The 17934-nt window shown below is 41.1% G+C and overlaps 1 long non-coding RNA gene across 1 annotated transcript; it reads right to left on the bottom strand.

The window, feature by feature from the left end:
• Positions 1–2914: 2914 nt before the first annotated feature.
• LOC129146909 (uncharacterized) lies at positions 2915–5024 on the bottom strand. Its single transcript, XR_008554273.1, has 4 exons — positions 4889–5024; positions 4231–4384; positions 3313–3823; positions 2915–3185 (listed from the first exon to the last, which is right to left on the bottom strand). It is a non-coding gene; the product is annotated as an uncharacterized LOC129146909 (long non-coding RNA).
• Between the last annotated feature and the right edge of the window lie 12910 nt (positions 5025–17934).

The following is a 17934-nucleotide window of genomic DNA, read 5'->3' as shown; positions in this document are numbered from 1 at the left end:
GTTCTGGTGTCAGATGTTTGTTTTTAAATATTGCCATGTGCTTTATGAAAACCTTATCTAAGTACGATAAAAGTTATTGAAATATTTTATTCAATCGTGCTGCATTGTTTCTGTTTCCTAAGAGCTGTGCCGCTAGGTGGAAATAACAAATTGAGTAGATTTTCCCTATTTAAAACAATTATAACTCCTCACACAGTCCATATATATATATTTATCTTTTTATTTCCTTATAAAAGTTGTTGCTAATTATATTTATTATAAACCTACTGTGTCACATTGGAATTAAAAAAAAATGTTTACAAGAGCACCAGGACTATAAAGTCTATATATCATAATTCAGACTTCTGTATGCACAATACTTATTCATAAGCAAATCCAAACTAAATTGCTATATAGCTTTTGCTCTCAAAGACACATTTGGAGTAGGTATCTTTACAAACTCAAGCAGTAGACTTTACTAAGCATCTGATTTAATGTGTGTAATTCTATTTAAAATGTAATGATTACCATAATAAAGACATCATTATGGAATGATAATCCAAGTGGTAATTAACATTTCCATTTTCTTGCTTCAAGGTCAACATCGTGGCACTGCAGCCTGTTCCTTCCGCGCCTTGTGGCATTCCATTTCACTACGCTAAACATTCATAGCATCGATTAATCTGACTTCTGACCTCACTCAGAGCGGGATCTGAATCTTGGTGTTTAGAGACTGGGAAATTAATGAGTCTACCACTGCCTCATTCTCTGCTCCCCTCTTTAAATGGTAATTAGAGTGACACCGTTCATGCTATTAGGGCTAAGCATTTCCATTAGAAAACCAGTCCTTCTTCTGAGATTTATACTTCGCCTATAAAAACTGTCTACATATTTAAATTAGACTGAAAATATACAAACCAATAACGCTGAAATTGAAGCTTGAGGGCAAAGATGAGAAGATGAGGAACAACAGGTCTGCTGTGGACTGTAGTCCAGGTTGTGCACTGAACCATTCCAGGGAATGCCATTTACGTAGGGCAGGGTATTCATATTTCTACGCTCCAGTTTAGATCAACAGCATAGGCAGTGGAGGAAAGAAACTAGAGCTGCCATCAGGTCAAAAATTCATCTATGAATAAGTCCTTTGCAACTATTGTATTAAAATTTAAAGTGGCTGGCAAAGACTTAGGGAAAATGTACCTAAAGTGCTGTAGACTGTGTGAAGCAGATTGAATGGGGACAGGAGTTACTAAAAGTGATATTATAAGAGCTGGCGACTAAAGGATTGTAAGCTGGCATTGCATCACTTGGGAATGCAAGTTTCCACGAGAGCTGCCTCACCCTATGTTTCAGCTCCTGTGTTGGTAACCAGGGAGTAGAGATTTCCTCTTTAGCTAGGGCTGGGCAGCTGGCAAGGTGCATCAATCGCTCTGAGCTGTTGGAATTAACTAGATGTGTTTATTTAGAGATTATTTCTTCTGCCATGACAGATGGCCCACCAAATATGGCACAGTCATTATTTAGAACATATTTTCTGCACCTCTCATTTTTTATTTAAGTTATGATTCCAGTGCTATTCCACACTCTAATAATAGCACAAAAGTCATCTTAAGCTTTCTTTCTTTCTTTGTTTTTTTTTTTTTTTTTTCAATCAGGGGTGATTTCACTGAAGTAGAGCACAAAGATCAACATAAGGAGCATCTATCAAATTCATAATGACAATATTATGCAGAGTCCTCTTCTCGACTACAATGTTTAAATTCGCATGTAGTTGTTCTTTTAGGTTTATCTATTGGATTCCCACTGAAAATGTGAGTTTCCATTTAATGTGTAGTGGAAATATTGCCATCAAGACCAAAAAGCTGGAGCCCCAAGAAAGGACAAGATCTGGGGCATGTGAACTATGCTGGGGTCCTAGGAAATTGAGAGATTGGTTTTCCTGGACAAGATACCTGGACATTCTGGACCAACCACATTCCCAAGAGTGAACACCTGAGTTCCCAATGAATGCCCGGGGCCAATGACCAAGGGAAGAGGATGAAAATCATGACTTTTTGTACATTGCAGACCCCATGGTCCCCAGGCAGGACCGTGCTTCTTTCTTCTCTCTATGGCTCACCTGGGGATATTCCTCGCACCTGGTTTCTTGAATGAATGACTGAATAAATAAATATATTTGTTGTTCCATATTCACTGTCTCATTTGATTCTCATGACAGACACCCTTGAATTTTCATTTCCTTGACTATTACCAAGCACTGAGAAGCAAATTCAAAATACAAATTCAAGGTAATGTCTGTGACCTCAGGAGTGCAGCATCTAGGAGACGGCCAAGCTAACCCCCCACACCCAGGCATATACAGTTAAATAGCATCAGAAAGGTGAATACATCTGTTTTGCAGGGCTGCATGATGTCCAGGGGAGATGCTGTGACAACTGTGTGATCATGGAGTCTTGAAATATCAGCAAATATACTTCAGACACCCAAAGGGAGCTTATTCAAGAGAAGGCTCTGTGCCAATACATACTCAATTACCCAGAGATCTTAGCCAATGCAGGTTGTGTTTCAGCAGGTCTTGGGGGGACTTGATCTTCAACATCCCTGATGTGCTGTTGCTGGTCCATGGATTGTGCTTTGGCACATCAAGACTTGGGAGGAAAGTCAAATGTGAGACAATATCAGTAGTCTGTTCTATTCAGTCCCTGTCTCCCAAGGGGTGACATGTGCCCCCAGGGACATGAGAGATGAGAGTGGGCTTCTTTTATTTCATGTCAATGTCTGGGTATTTTCTATTTCTGCTGGCCTTCTTTTTCTGGTTTTGCTATTTTACTTTATTGTTTTCTATGAAAGAAACATTGCATTACCAGTTGAGCATATATGATATATTAAAGTGGTAATAGATGTATGACCACACAAATGTATATGTGTGCCTATATGTACATACCTATATATGATATCCTATTTATTTAAGAACATCCTTCATTTTTTACCAATAAGGGTCAGGGTGTAAAGAAAACACTGATGGGTTTTGGCAGAACGGATGCAGCACACAGAGCAAGGCCATGGCTGCATTCTCAGATAAAGTCACCGGGGCCCTGAGATGCAGGTGCTGTGCTCAGGTCTGCAGAGCTGAGGTCCAAGTGCAGACCTTCTGACTCCAAGTCCAGTGCTCTTCCCTCTCCTCTGCGTCCCGGGCACGTCCGAGGCTGGAGAACAGAGCAGTAAAATAATAAGTCAAAGCACCTTGGGGAGCCTCACCTACAAATACACTTCCCTTCTGACCTCTACTAAAACATGCAGAAAAGGAAAGTTGCAAAAGCCAGATTGTCTTACATGAGCATCTCATTTGAGAGAAAACCTTCCGTGCTGGTGTCGTTAATCACTTTGCCTCCTCCCTTCCCCTAGGACTCCCCGGTGACAGAGCAGCTCCGAGCTGGTTTGTGTCTGTGCTGCAGCGATCTCAAGATCAATTAGTATTTTTTACGGTGCTGTCGTGTAGAAATACAGTAGGGGATGTGGACAAAGTCAACCATTGTGAGGTCGCGGTGCACAGCTGAGTTGCCCGTGAGCCCGAGGGATGGGCAGGGCTGTCGCGTCCTCTGGTGTCAGGCTGGGCTTTAACTGCGGCCGTGCATGATTTTATCGTTAACAGAAGAATGAAGTCATAAGTCGGGGCGGGCGGAGGGCGGGTGCTGCCCGTGGAAGTCCTTGATGTGTGTCACGTTGCAATGATTTGAATTCCATTTCGAATGTGCACAAGACATTTGGCACATCACCTCTTCCGGGGGCCCGTGGGGGAGCCCCAGGAACCAGGCCCTGCAGAAGCCCTGGCTCGTCCTGCCCACTGCATGAAAGAAGGAAAGTGCATGAGAATTAAAGCCACTGGAAGAGTCTGTTCACAGCACACGCACACTCTCTCCTCCGCTGTCCCCGCGCGCCCTTCTTTGTTACGTTATGTCAGTTGCCTCCCTGGCCCCATGGGCCCTGCAGAGCGGGAGGCTGGGGCTCAGAGGACTCTGGCTCCTACCAACTGCTGGCATGGCCTTCCCGACCTGAGGCACTTCAGGGCTAGAGACTCATAAACTCCTTAGCATTTTGCATGATATGACCTAGTCTAAGGGATTCGTTCCAGCTGATAGATTGCCTCGTTCATTCCTTCACTCATTCCCTTATCCATTTATTAACTCTTGGCCTGTGCCTGTCAAGCACTAGTCACACGGGGGACCCAGAACACCCACCATCCTCACCCACCAAAACTGCCACGGTCGGGGAGGCAGAGAAAGGCGTAATGGCAGCTGGTGGGCCGCAGGCTGCCGTGAAGAAGGACCAGGGCTGGAGAACTGGTTTCCCTTTCCAGGTGCAGGAAGGTAATACCTCTGCAGGGCTGAGCAATCGCTGGAGGCATCTGCAAATGCAAAAATGGGGGAGAAAACTGGCACCGACCTAGTAGCCCAACTAGTATGGGCTTGTCCTGTTTAATATCTATCCATCTGGGCCTCCCCTGGTGGCGCAGAGGTTGAGCGCTGGGCTGCGAGGCTGCCTGCAGCCTCTGCAGAGCCGGTTTGATCCCTGGCCGCCGGGGAGGGTGAGGGTCCCACAAAAAAAAAAAAATCTATCCATCCATCCATCATCAAACGCTTGCATGCATGTACATGCATACACAGTCACATGCACACACACATACACACGTGTGCACATAAGACAAATACATGTGTATACATGGATATATGACATTTACATAGATGCACACATGGTATATATACAGAATGCACACCCCTGTGCGTATATGCTCCTATAGACACACTTTTTCATTTCCCTCATGGCTATCCTGAGATATTAGCATTTCCAATGCATAGCAAATTAGATTAAAATTTAGAAATTCTGAAAAGCCTGCAACAGTTAGTCTGACCACAAGCTTCCGGCTCTGAGGCCAACACGCTTCCTAAAAAGACGCTGAGACAGCAGACACCAGGCCGGGCTCGCAGCGCCCCCCGTGCAGCCAGGGTCCAGAAAGGAGGCACGGCCGTTACTTCACACTTTCTTTGGTTACGCAGCTCCTTGCTTTTTGCTCTTTGTGCCTGAATTCCATCACACATTCTGGGTCACTATAGCAACGCAGTCCAGTTCTATCACCACATTTGCCAAGAGCTTGTCTCTCCATGAAGGGCCGCTCCACTCTGCCAAGGAGGGACACCATGATCACACCTCCCTTCTAGACCACTGGGCCTTACACCATCTTCTCGCCACTGTCCGGAAATCAGATTTTAGAATATCAGGTGGGCGTGTCTTAGGCCAAGGATTGCTCGGTAGCTGTGACGCTGTGGCATCTGAAAAAATATTTTCGTGGACAATAACAGAAACCAAGAGAGTTCCAGTGAACTCCTGTTGGTGTTTTCTGGGTGCCTCTCAGGACTGAGGTTTTACAAGGCTGCTCACATGCCAGAGAAGGGGACTCCAAGGAGGCACACGGCTTCTTTCCTTCTCCGCCACCTGCCAAGACCAAGGCCCGAAGATGGGAGGGTTAGACAACAGGCATGTTTTGCTCCCAGTTCAGTGCCTTGGGGAGTCCATGATCAAGGGGGCTGATTCGATGCCCTGGGGAGGGTTTTCTCCCTTACTAGGTGGCCAGCTGCCATCTCACAGAGAGAGAGAGAGAGAGAGAGAGAGAGGAAATTCTGGCGTCATCATGAGGGCCTCACCCTCAGGTCAGATCCAACACTAATCACCTGGAAATCCCCACCTCCTCACGCCACCTCTTCACGCTTTCATCGTAGCCTACAGCTTCTGCACATGAGTTCAGGGGTTTCCAGCTCAGTCCACAGCCCGGGTTTGTGTGATGGGCTCACATTTGGGGACACCTGTAGGCTCTGCTGTCCACGAGCAGTCTTGAGAGCTGCCCAGCATCACTCCTCGTGGGTGCTCACAGGTGAGATGCCAGGAGTTGACAAAGGAAAATTTTCACCCAGAGAGGGATGGGGTGAGTTTCCGAATCCTCAGAGCAGCGGGAAGCCTCTGGGATGAAGGAGGGATGCAGATCCTGTGAGGCTCCGTGCATTCACCTTGTGGGCCTGGTCCCCACCCCTTCTTTTTAAAGCAAATTTTTCAGATGGATTTCCCAGAGCCTGTTCCGCGTCTCCTCAGATCCCAAAGCCCCTTCCATCCTCCCTCCTTGCAGAGACACAGCCCTCCTTGTACTTCCTGCTCCTCCATATGTTCTTTCGTAATAGATCTTGATGATCCAAAATCCCGACAACCGCATGAGAGTTGGCTTTGCTGGCTAACAGAGACCATTGTTCTCTGCAGATACTACTAGGAGTTTGCAGAGTGGGAGGGTGGGGGGAGCATGTGCATTCATATTTCTTTTATTCTTAATTTATTTGCATAATAAAGAAAGAAAATAATCGTACGTGTGCTACCACTTTCTATTATTATTTACATTATTTCTTAGAGAAAAACTAATTCTTATGGAACCTACATACTATACTTTTTTTTTTTTAATTTCTTTATTTATGCAGACCAGAACAGGGGCGGGGTAGGCCGAAGGTGTGGGGAGGGATTGAGAGGATTCAGCAGAGACAGAGTGGGGAGCAGAACAGGTGGATCTACTGAAATACACTGCTGAGGGGAGACAGGAGAAGACTGATGCGCCATGTGGGTAGCTCCCTGGCTGGGGATCGAACTCATGCTGCAGTGGCTGCTGACAGCTTGATAGCACTGTCTTTAACCTCTGTGCCACCAGGAAGGCCCCTACATACTATACCTTGACACACATGGCAAGTTAGAAAAAAAACAAACCCATTTCTTAGAAGGTCCATTCAAATTCATGTCACCCTTGTTATGTCACCTCCCTCCACAAAACTGAGCATCATTCCTGCCTGAAGCCCTTGGCCCCAACACACCCTTCTGTTAGCATCTAGCCCATTACCTCACCAGCACTTATTTCCATGTACATTCTCCAACCTTGCCTTCCAAATCTTTGAGGTGAGGCTCTCTGCCGTATTCACCATCTCTTCTTGGCATTGAGTGAGCGAGCAGACATGACTGAGCTTAATGCAAATGTTTCCCTTTTTGTGAAAAGTCCTTTCAAGATCATGTAAACCCTTATGTTCATCTGAGGCTTGTTGGATATTTGTTACATGGGGTTTTAACAAAGTTCTATCATTTCCAGTACTGACCAGACTAGGAAATTCTTGACATCTCATCGATTCTCCAGCTTTGCCATTGCAAAAACCAAACTATTCTGGGACTCATTTCAGGCTCTATGGAATTTTTTAAAAAGCTGGGTTCAAGCTAGGATGGTGGCTAGTTTAATTCGCAAAGGGAACCCGAGAGCTTTGTGTAAACTGTGGGCCCCACGTCCCTTCTGGAGATGAATGGATCTGTTCGCCGTAGCACTGGGGTGCTGTCTCCATTCACGTCGAGCACCCACATTTTACTCTTTCACGTGCAGAGGTAGTTTGAAGATGCTGTAAAAAGTAGAAATATTTTCATGTAAAAGCTACATCAACCAAGCAGTTTTGTGAGAACAGCAATTGCATGTAATTATGGAATTTTCCATAACTCTGCAGAATGAACCTCTTTTTTTCCCTTTTCTCTTATTTTTTAAAAGAAATTGCCTCTGAGGCCACAAACCAGCTGTGACAATGTAGAATATTATTGAAAGCAATACCTAAATTGAACAGACTCTCAGCCCCAATCCCTTTTGTGAGATTCAGGGAAGATTTTTGTTCTTATTTTGGGGAGAAGAAATTGGAAAATTACTTTCAGTTGACAAAGGAGGAAAATAAGTATGCTTAGTCGCTAACGTACTACCAAAGCATAGTGTTCATTTGATAAGGCTCAGTGTGTCTACTTCTAAAAGTTGGGTTTGTTTTTTGTAAAGGAATCCGCAGAGACAATCATATATGCACTCACAGTTTGCATCTCAATGATGCACTTGCAGGCACATCCCTGTCATGTTAATGAGACTTTTGCCACCATGTGGCCTCAGTGACAGTTGTATCCACAAACAGCAGTTCATCAATTGATTGCAGGTGTTTCCCCTTAGAAAATAAAAACTGCATGTACAGACCACAAGGTGAGGGAAAATCAATTTTCAACAGTCACACAATCTGGTGACTTCTGAAACACAGCTTTGGGAAACAAATTCTCTTGCTGCTAGTCATAAAAATTACATTTTATTTAAAAATATAAACCAAAGACATCAATAGTAATAAAGATTTATAAACTGAAAATTAACCACAATATGCCTAGGATGGCACACAAAATTTTCCTAATTAAAAGAAAATAAAAATCTCAAAATATTTTATGTCTTTACCTATTGCTATTCTTAAGGGAGTCTTTCATCTTTTCCTTATATTTGCAAGTTTCTGTCAAAAATATTTCTTAAATTACATAAAAAAAAACACTCGATGAGACTTATGTCCAATTTCAGTTTAGGTAGCTGCCAGTAATGTATGATCTTAGACTCCCCAAGTCTGGGGGTTCATTTACATTGTATCTCTTTGAATTTTCTAATGGATGCTTGACATAGTCATGCCTCATTGGGCCTCAGACTGTTTTCAAGTGAGATTTTCTTCTTCATAAACAACTCTAGGCTCTTAATGAAGACCCAGGTTTTCCTTCTATCTGATCTGTCTTTGTCCCTTCTTACCACTGTCTGCTATAGATTATTTCACACAATTCCACCTTTGATCAACATTTTTCACACCTTAGCCCAGCTGACTTAGTCTAAAAAAGAGTGGCATTCTACCCAGGAAATCTAATTGCCAAAGTTCAAATTTATCCTTTGAAAGATAACTACACATATTGGATTATATTTGGAATATCTGATCAATAAAGCTGAGGTCTTGAACTCAAGGATTTAGAAGAGAAGATTGGGGAATGTATATGAAATTAAGTCCTTGTACAATAATGTGATAATACTAATAGAAGGATGTGGGGGACAAATGGCTTGGATAATCCTTATAACAGGTTTATCTTGTGCACAGTGAATGTTTATTTATTTATTTTTGTATAGAAGAACTGAGGCGTAGGCCAGAGGTACAGGAGTAAGAGGATTCACCAGAGACAGAGTGGGGAGCAGAATAGGAGGATCTACTGAAATGCACTGCTGAGGGCCTTCCTAGTGGCGCAAGGGGTTAAGCACCACAGTAGGAAGCAATTCGCAGCCTCTGCAGCATGAGTTTGATCCCCAGCCAGCCAGAGAGCAACCCACATGGTGTAGCAGACCTCTCCTGTCTCGCCTGCTGCTCCCCTCAGCAGTGTATTTCATTCAGTCTGCCTGTTCCATTCCCCACTCTGCCTCTGGTGAATCTTCTCACCCCCAGCATCTCTGGCCTGTACCCCACCTCTAGTATGCATAAATAAATAAATCTTAAAAAAAAAATGAAATGGACTGCTGAGGGGAACAATAAATCAGACAGGAGATGTCTGCTGCACCATGTGGGGGTCAGCTCCATGGCTGGGGATCAAACTCAGGTGGTTGCAGTGGTAGCGCTGAGATTTAACCCTTAGGCCACCTGGGAGGCCTCGATGTTTATCTTTGTGGGTTTGTTCTTGGCCTCTGTAAACCAGAAGCCAGCAGAACCCTTTCCTCTTGCCCCTGTTGTCACATCTCGAAGTTAGATCATTCTAGTGAGAACCATCTTCTAGAAACTGTACTGAGGAAAACTTTATGTTCGTAAGTGAAATTTATCTTACTTTTCTCTCCTGCACAAGTGTTAAAATTGACGGTGGGAAATCAAGAAGCAGAAATGAGATCGTACTTCCTCCAGGGTTCATTTTGAGGGCTGTGACAGTTTGGGAGGGGACACTGAGTTAGGGCCAGAAGGTGTATATTTCAGTTACTGTTTTTTCAATTTTTGTGATTTTGGACAACTTCCTTAAATTCTGGAGTTCTGTTTTACTCATTTAAAATGGGAGTAGCGAGGGAATGGGATCCGTTGTTCTTCCTCAGGCAGCGATTCTATGCCACCTACTTCTCACATTTATTTGAAGGGTGGATGGTGGCACATGAAAATACTCCCAAATCTTTGAAGTTCAAATATCTGAAGCCATTTAAGAATCACCTGTTGAGGTCCCACCACATGACTTCCTATCCATTGCTTTTCCATTCTCCCACCCCCAGCCCAGCCCACTTTAAAGCTCATTCTTTCCTGATTAACTTGACCGTAACTCCAAATTGTGTGACTCTTCCTTTGGAATTCTCCCCATAGCCAGTTTATGTGTCATTCAAGGAAATAAGTCTCATTACTTTGTAATCACACCTCGTTTGAGACCCCAAATAGAATTACATAGCTTGATCACTCACTTAATTCACTAAATTTGGCTCCAAAAGACTTTCACTATTCCAAAAATAAAATCAGTTTTGAAAAGTTGAAGATTTGTCAACTTTGCCTACCCTGGAAAGACTATGTGTCAGACTCTGGAAAGAAATGCAAAGGAGAGGTTTCATAAGGTTTTGAGCCATTAAAATTTGTGTGATTGAATATATTGTTATGAAAAGAATCATTTTGAATGCAAATAATTATCATTTGAGCCTACTTATGTTAGATTAAAAAAAATCTATCCCAACACGTTTCACACGTCGTACACGTTTCGGTAAGGTTATTTTTCTTGTGTCTGTTTTCCTATAATTATTTTGTTGATTCTATCCTCAATTTTCTTGCCTTTCTCTTGCTTGGCATGCTCTTTTATCTTAGTTAAATCTCACTTGATCTTTAACCTCTACTTTCTCTTACACACTGTAATGTGACTAAAGTAAAAGGCACATCCCCTTGACTAGTCTCTATTAAATTCCTAACCACAAATTCCAAGTAGGCGTCACTGCTGCCTGATAATCCCACTCTATTTCCTTAGTTCATGGACCCATCTTTCTATTGATCTGGACTGTTCCTTCTTGCTTCCTTTTCTCTTTTAAACCTCTGCTACCTCTCTTCCAATCTCACTTTCAACAGATGACCTTGATGTCTACCGTACTGAGAAAGATGAAGTGATCATTGATTTCACAGATGAATCATTTGATCCCCCCTCCAGCCCTTGCACCCCATGGTATGTCTCTCTCATCTCAGGAGGAGCTGCCCCTGCCTTAGCCCAGAGCAGAGACTCCAGTTGTGCTCACGAGCCTGTGTCTCCTGATCTGTTCAAGGACACTGCCCTACCTCTACCATTTTGCACCGTTCTAATTCATCAGCCTAGAACTGTATCTTAAAACTATCCATACCTTGATCCTTTCCTTTGCAATTTCCTTCTCATTTCTCTGTCCTCTCACAGCCATCTCAAAAGAGCACGCTCAGTTCCACTCAATCCAGGCATGTGTCTTCACCCCACCATCCAAGAGGCTCTTGCCAGAAACTCCCATTGTGAGAGTCCTTGATGCATCCCAAGGACCTAGAACACTTCTCATCTTTGATACTGTTTCATTGAATATTTTTTAAAATAATGAATAGCTGACTTTTAAATGTTAGTAATCTTACGTCTTCCAGTGAGTGAAAACTTGCTTGAGATCAGGGCTGGGGCTTCCTTGCTCCTAACCTTTATGGAACAATGAAGACATATTTAGGTACAGAGAAGAGGCTCAATAAATGCTTCCAGATGATGAACATTTACAAATGCAATCTTTGCAGAGTTCATTTCACTGAGAAGCTAGTCTCTAAATACAGAATTTTCTGTACATTAGGTACAAACAAAACAGGCCTGTGCACATAGCACTGTTCTCAGAGAGTGTGATGCTTCTGCTCCTTTTACTGATTAGCAATTATAATGCCATGTGTCACTATGTGTGACTGGTCCATGGAAGCCATAGTGCAAAATGTTTGAAAATGGAAGCACTTTCCAGAGAATTACTTGACAACTTTCTCTATGTAGACAACAGTTGTCAAATTACATTCATAAGCAAATAGCAGTGAAACTGGGAATTGATGAAACAAAACTTGCTTTTTCTTGGAAAAGTTGTAGAAAAATGGGTCACAATTGTGTCAAATTTGCATGATTCTAGCAATAAAAAACATGTGGGGCATAGAGACTATGTATGAGACTATGTATAATCCTTGATAATTGATCATACACCTTGTGAGGTGGGCTGAGGGAGGTGTGTTAGCTAGGATAATTGAGTGTATCCGGAACAACATTTCTTAACTCCAGTGAGGATGGAAAGAAACAGACTCTGCTACAGTGCAGTTTGGAAGACTTTAGCTCTTCATAAAAAAATTAAAAATTTGCACAGGCAGTACATGAATAATGTTCCTCTATTCTCAGTTCAATTCCTTTCTAATATATCTCTCCAATTATTTTCCCACATTCAGAGCTAACCACATTTTACCATTCAGAGTATACCTTCCAGGTGATTTTCTACACAGTTATCAACACACACATGCACATATCTGTGTGAACATAAATGCATATGCACACACCAATGTGCACACATCTATCTATCTATCTATCGATAGGTTTTATATTTAGGTAAACTACAAAATAAAGAGTGTATCACTTTATGATTTATTATTTCCATAAGTCTATATTTGGAGACATGTGCTTGTCATTAGGTAATGTAAATGTAAATCCATCTCACTGTTAGTCATGTTTATATAAAGTTCCATAGAAGTAACAAGTAACACACGACAACTTTATTTGATTACTCCTTTGTTGATAGATACTTGAATTGCTGCCAACTTTTCAAATTTAGCTACAACATGAAAGTGGCTATTTTACAGAAACATAAATGCACATGTGCCAATGAGTCTGTGGTGAGGATTCTTCAGAAGTAGCACTGTCAGACCAAAGAGAAGGACTTTGCATTTGATGGATGCCACTAACATTCTCTCCATGAAAGCTTTTTACCAGTTTATGCTTCCATCAAGAGTGTTTGAGTGCTTCTCTCCCCACCCCCTCACCCATGCTAAATACAATCTTATATTTATTTATTTTATTTAAATATTTTATTTTATGTAATTCTTACATCTTTTTTCATCTTTGCACAATGTATGCATTTTCATTTTGGTTATATTTCCCCATATGATTGCATCTCCCCCCTTATTTTGACTCTAGTCCTTCCTTTCCCCGCCTCTCCCCTCCATAGTGTGTCTCTGGTTTATAGTTGCTTGTTGATTTTGGTTTTTACTTTGTATTGATCAGTCTTTTTCCTGGTCTCTTATTTAGGTTTTCTAAATTCCTACTATGAGTGAGAGCTTCCATATGATCCAGCAATACCACTCCTAGGTATTTACCGAAAGGACACAGAAACAGTAATTCCAAAGGGCACCTGCACCCCTATGTTTACAGCAGCACTGTTTACAATAGCTAAGCTTTGGAAACAACCCAAATGCCCCAGAACAGATGACTGGATCAAGAAGATGTGGTACATATACACCATGGAATATTACTCAGCCTTCAAAAAAGATAAACACATGCAATTTGCAGCAGCATGGATGGCGCTGGAAGGGATCATGCTTAGTGAAATAAGTCAGAAAGAAAAAGAAAAATACCAGATGGTCTTTTATTTATTTTTAATTCCTAATCTGGTAAGTAGGGAGGGGCAACTTCTAGTTATTTTTGGTTACTTTATATATATTTTCAGCTTTCGACATTGGATGAGCTTATGGGTATTTTGTATACCCTCTGGCAGAGGTGCATTGCTTTTTTTCTTTATCATTTTCCTCCCATCCCCCTTTTTTTCTATTTTCTCTATGGTATTTTCTAGACAAGGAGTCACTTTGGTTTAGGGAAAAGGAAAGGAGAAGGAAGAAACTCAGTTTCTCTGCCTCCTCCGCAGCTACTTTTCTTTACATCAAGGCATGTTTGTGGAATAAAAGAAAGATCTAATACATAGAGATGGCAGAGCAGACAAAATTAGCTTTGGCTACTTATTGTAATTGCTTATGCCTTGTAGACTTTTTAAAATCTGTATTTTACTATTGACCACACACCACAGATATATTAATTTATTTATTCTGGAGTGAAGCTACAGTTTTTTTTTTTTTTTAAATTTTCAAGTGCACCTTTTGTTGAGAACTCTATTTTGTGAAATCCATGTATTCTTCTAGTTTCTGCTCAATCCTTCAGTTGGCCAATTTGTCAAGACCTAGGACTGGGGGGAATGGATGTAGCTCTACCTCACATTACACTTCACACATTATACATTACATTAAAATGTCAACTAAAACAAAAACCTAGTTTATAAAATCCCCCATGTGCTCTCACAAAATAAACCCAGGGTGTGTTTTATAAAACTTTTTACCCAAAACATAATTGTGAGCATGTATAAATAGGTCAGATTCATGATAAAAAAAACTGCTTGGAACATGGCAAACTCATGGTTATTGTTATTGATATTGATCTGCACCTCACAAAACAATCTTTACGTCCACTGAGTGCTCATCACATGTCCAAGGAAATGAAAATAAAATTCACTAGATGCATATTTTTTAAATATGAGCCATGCAGCTGTTTTCGGGTATTGCTTGGGCTCCTCACTTGACTAGATGACCTGATCAATGTCAAGAAAGCCTGTATTTACTTTTAAAGAAGAAACTGAATGCAATGATTTTATTTTGGCACTTCTCTCTCAATTCTCACAGACACGCCTGTGCATTCATATGCACATGCAAAATGTGGAACCAAGGACAGTGGCTCAGGTTTGGGTTCAAGAGCTTTGGCCTACATCTGAAATCAACACTTACAGCCCTGTGAATACTGATATATGCTGAGTATGTGACAAAAACAAGAAATTCCCTTGGCATTGGCCGTGACATTTTGTGATTATTGCCCTTCTCTTGAAAATAACTGTTCACTGTATCTGTTGATCTCTGTAAGTATTCTGATTCTCTATTGCTGTGTGACAAGTAATCCCCAAACTCCCATATAAAGCAGCAACATTGATTTAATTTTCTGGCAAGACTTCATCTTTGTCAGGATGTGGCAGGGACGGCCCATGTGTGTTCCACATGGTGTCAGCTGGGGCAGATGACTCAGGGAGGGGAGGGAGACCGAATCAGCACCAAGGACAGCTCCCTTGCATGTGTGGCCATGGCCTAGGTTCCCTCTGGATGGCCACTTCCCTAGAGCTTCCACTCACCTGTGGTGGTTGCTCCTTTTCAGATCTGCCAATGTATGAAGCCCAGAAGCCAGCGGAGCATCACCTCTGCTATAGTCTGTAGCTTAAGCAACCCCAGAACCCAAATTCAGATGAGAACACATGCTCATGTCTAAATGGGAAGGCATTCAAATCCATCAGGAACATTAAAACATCAACTAAAACAAAAACCTTGTTTATAAAATCTCCCATGTGTTCTCATAAAATAAACCCAGGGTGTGTTTTATAAAACTTTTTACCCAAAAAATAATTGTGAGCATGTGAAAATAGGGTCAGATTCATGAGAAGAAACTGCTAGGAACATGGCAAACTCATGGTTATTGTTATAGATATTGATCTGCACCTCACAAAACAATCTTTACTTCCACTGAGTGTTCATCACATGTCCAAGGAAATGGAAATAAAATTCACTAGCTGCATATTTTTTTAAAGCATATGTCAGTACATGCATTTAGTTATGATTTATTTTACTGGCCTGTTTAAGATCTCAGAGCTGATGAAGTGATATATTCCTGGTCATTTGGTGACATCCTCTTAGAATAATGGGTGGAAGATTTTACTAGTTACTTACACCTTGTATCACTTTTTATTTATTCATTGTACATTTAGAGACATCTCCCCAAGGGATTTGGGTGGCAAATTTATCAAACAAATGAGACTGTGAAAGGATATCAGTCTAAAAGCAGTTCATTGTACAAACCACATGTAATGACATGCTTTTAGTCAAATTACAAAGCCTCAGTTGGTTCGAAATTTTGATTTTTATTAGTTGAGCCTATGTAATAAATATCATAACGTGCAAATATATTTGTGAGCTAATATTAAAACTCACTCCACTCTTTCCCAAGAAATTCATCTCAGGAGTTGCTATATGCTTCTTGAATTGTTTTTATATAACAAAACAAATGTCATTTTTTTTGTAGCATGGCTCATTTCAAAAGTTTGCTGAGCACCTATGAAATAAATGCTCGGAGGACAGAACTAGACATTATAAATGGCATTTTAAATAGATTTTCTGACTGCATTAGCACATTTTGCCTGGATTGTGAATTCAGGTAGCTTCATTTTTATTAATAGAGTATCTACAGAATGGGGTAGATCCTTTGTACAAGATAATGGTGTCATAAATTTTTCTACAATATTACTAAAACCTATTAATATTAAATCAGGCTCCCCCCTCTAAAAAATTTGTCACTTTCTTAAGTTGATACCTTGACTGGGTAGAATTAGCCTGTCCTTGGATTTTTAGAGATGTTTTGGATTTTAGATATTTATATTCTTTAATAAGTTATTCTGGACCATACCACTCTTTTTCTTATGGAGTAATACATCAATAAGCATCCCAAGTCAATTGAAGGACAATGGGACAAGATGGCTGCTTGCCTTAGGTGATGGCATTTGTAAACACAACCCTGGTCTATTGTGTTTTCTTATAGTGATCTGACTTGCTAAAATTCATAGTCAAATATCTTGTTGATGTAAAGTCAAAGGAAGTCAGACATACAAAACAGTTCTGCAGTTCTTGTGTTAGGATGACCCTAAGTAGCCCACTCCCAGGGTGATAAAGGTGGAGGTTTTAGAGGGAGACTGATTTCTCTTCTCTTTGGTTCTCAATTATTTACTAACTTACTGTAGTATGGCATCAAATAAATTATGCTCCTCCACTGATGCTCTTTTCTTTTTTCTGTTTGTTTATTTTTAAAAATATTTTTATTTTATTTATGCATACAAGAGCTGGGGTATAGACCAGAGGTGTGGGGGAGTGAGAGGACTCACCAGAGACAGAGTGGGGAGCAGAACAGGCAGATCTACTGAAATACACTGCTGAGGGGAGCAGTGGAAGACAGGAGAGGTCTGCTGCGCTGTGTGGGTCAGCTCTCTGGAGGGGATCGAACTAGTACTGCAGTGGCTGTCAATAGCTTCACAGTGCTTAACCACATAGACTTAACCCTTGCGGCACCAGGGAGGCCCTGGTGCTCTTTTGTAAGATGAAGCTAACAATGTTTTGTGGTGAGGATTAAGTAATAGAATCCTTGCAGAAATAGTTGACTTAGCACTTGGTATATAGTAGGTACTGGATAAATGTATGTTTTTCTTCTTTTCCTTACTTTCCTAAAGTAATACATTTTCCTCTTTATTTGCCAGAGTTCTCCAGAGCAACTGAACTAATTTTATGAGTGTACTAAAGTATGCACATTATGTATATACTATGAAATTACATAAAATATAAAGAATTGAATTATTAAAATTTCACAGGCTGAAATATCCCACAAGCTGTTGGATGAAAGCAATATGGAAACCCAGGGAAGCAGTGATATCATTTATAATAGATCGAATCTTTGGTCAAAAATCACAGTTCCAGGGCATGAGAACATGAGATAGGGTGCTCCAGCTCAAACAGTAAGACAGAAAAGATTCAAATCTCCTTCTTCCATGTAATATCATGAAGTGCTTTAACTACAAATGGCAAACTGATTTGTTCACCACTCAGAAAACTAACATTAGAGTAGAGAGCTCCACTGGGGATCATTTTCACACCAGGAGACATTTGGCAATGTCTGGAATGTTTGGGTTGTCATTCCTGGAAGAGGGGTGATACTGGCAACTAATGGGTGGTGGTCAGTGATGCAATATACACAGGAGTCCCCACAACAGAGAATTTTCTGCTCCTGAATGTCAATAGTAGTGAGGTAGAGAAATTCCGCTCTAGAAATGATACTTTTCCAACTCTCTAACACAACTTTTTCAATCTAATAGTCATGACAGACACCCTAAACAATTAATTTTTGTTGCAAGAATTTTTTTTGTCTGAGAAAATAAGAAAAATCTGATCTTTGCCCTACTAGACCTTCAGTCAATGACTA

This window comes from Talpa occidentalis, unplaced genomic scaffold, assembly GCF_014898055.3.
Source record: "Talpa occidentalis isolate TD23 unplaced genomic scaffold, MPIMG_talOcc4v2.1 talOcc4.5, whole genome shotgun sequence".
NCBI classification, from domain to species: Eukaryota; Metazoa; Chordata; class Mammalia; order Eulipotyphla; family Talpidae; genus Talpa; species Talpa occidentalis.
Note: the sequence above shows the minus strand (reverse complement) of the source record. Positions and strands in the feature narration are given on the sequence as shown.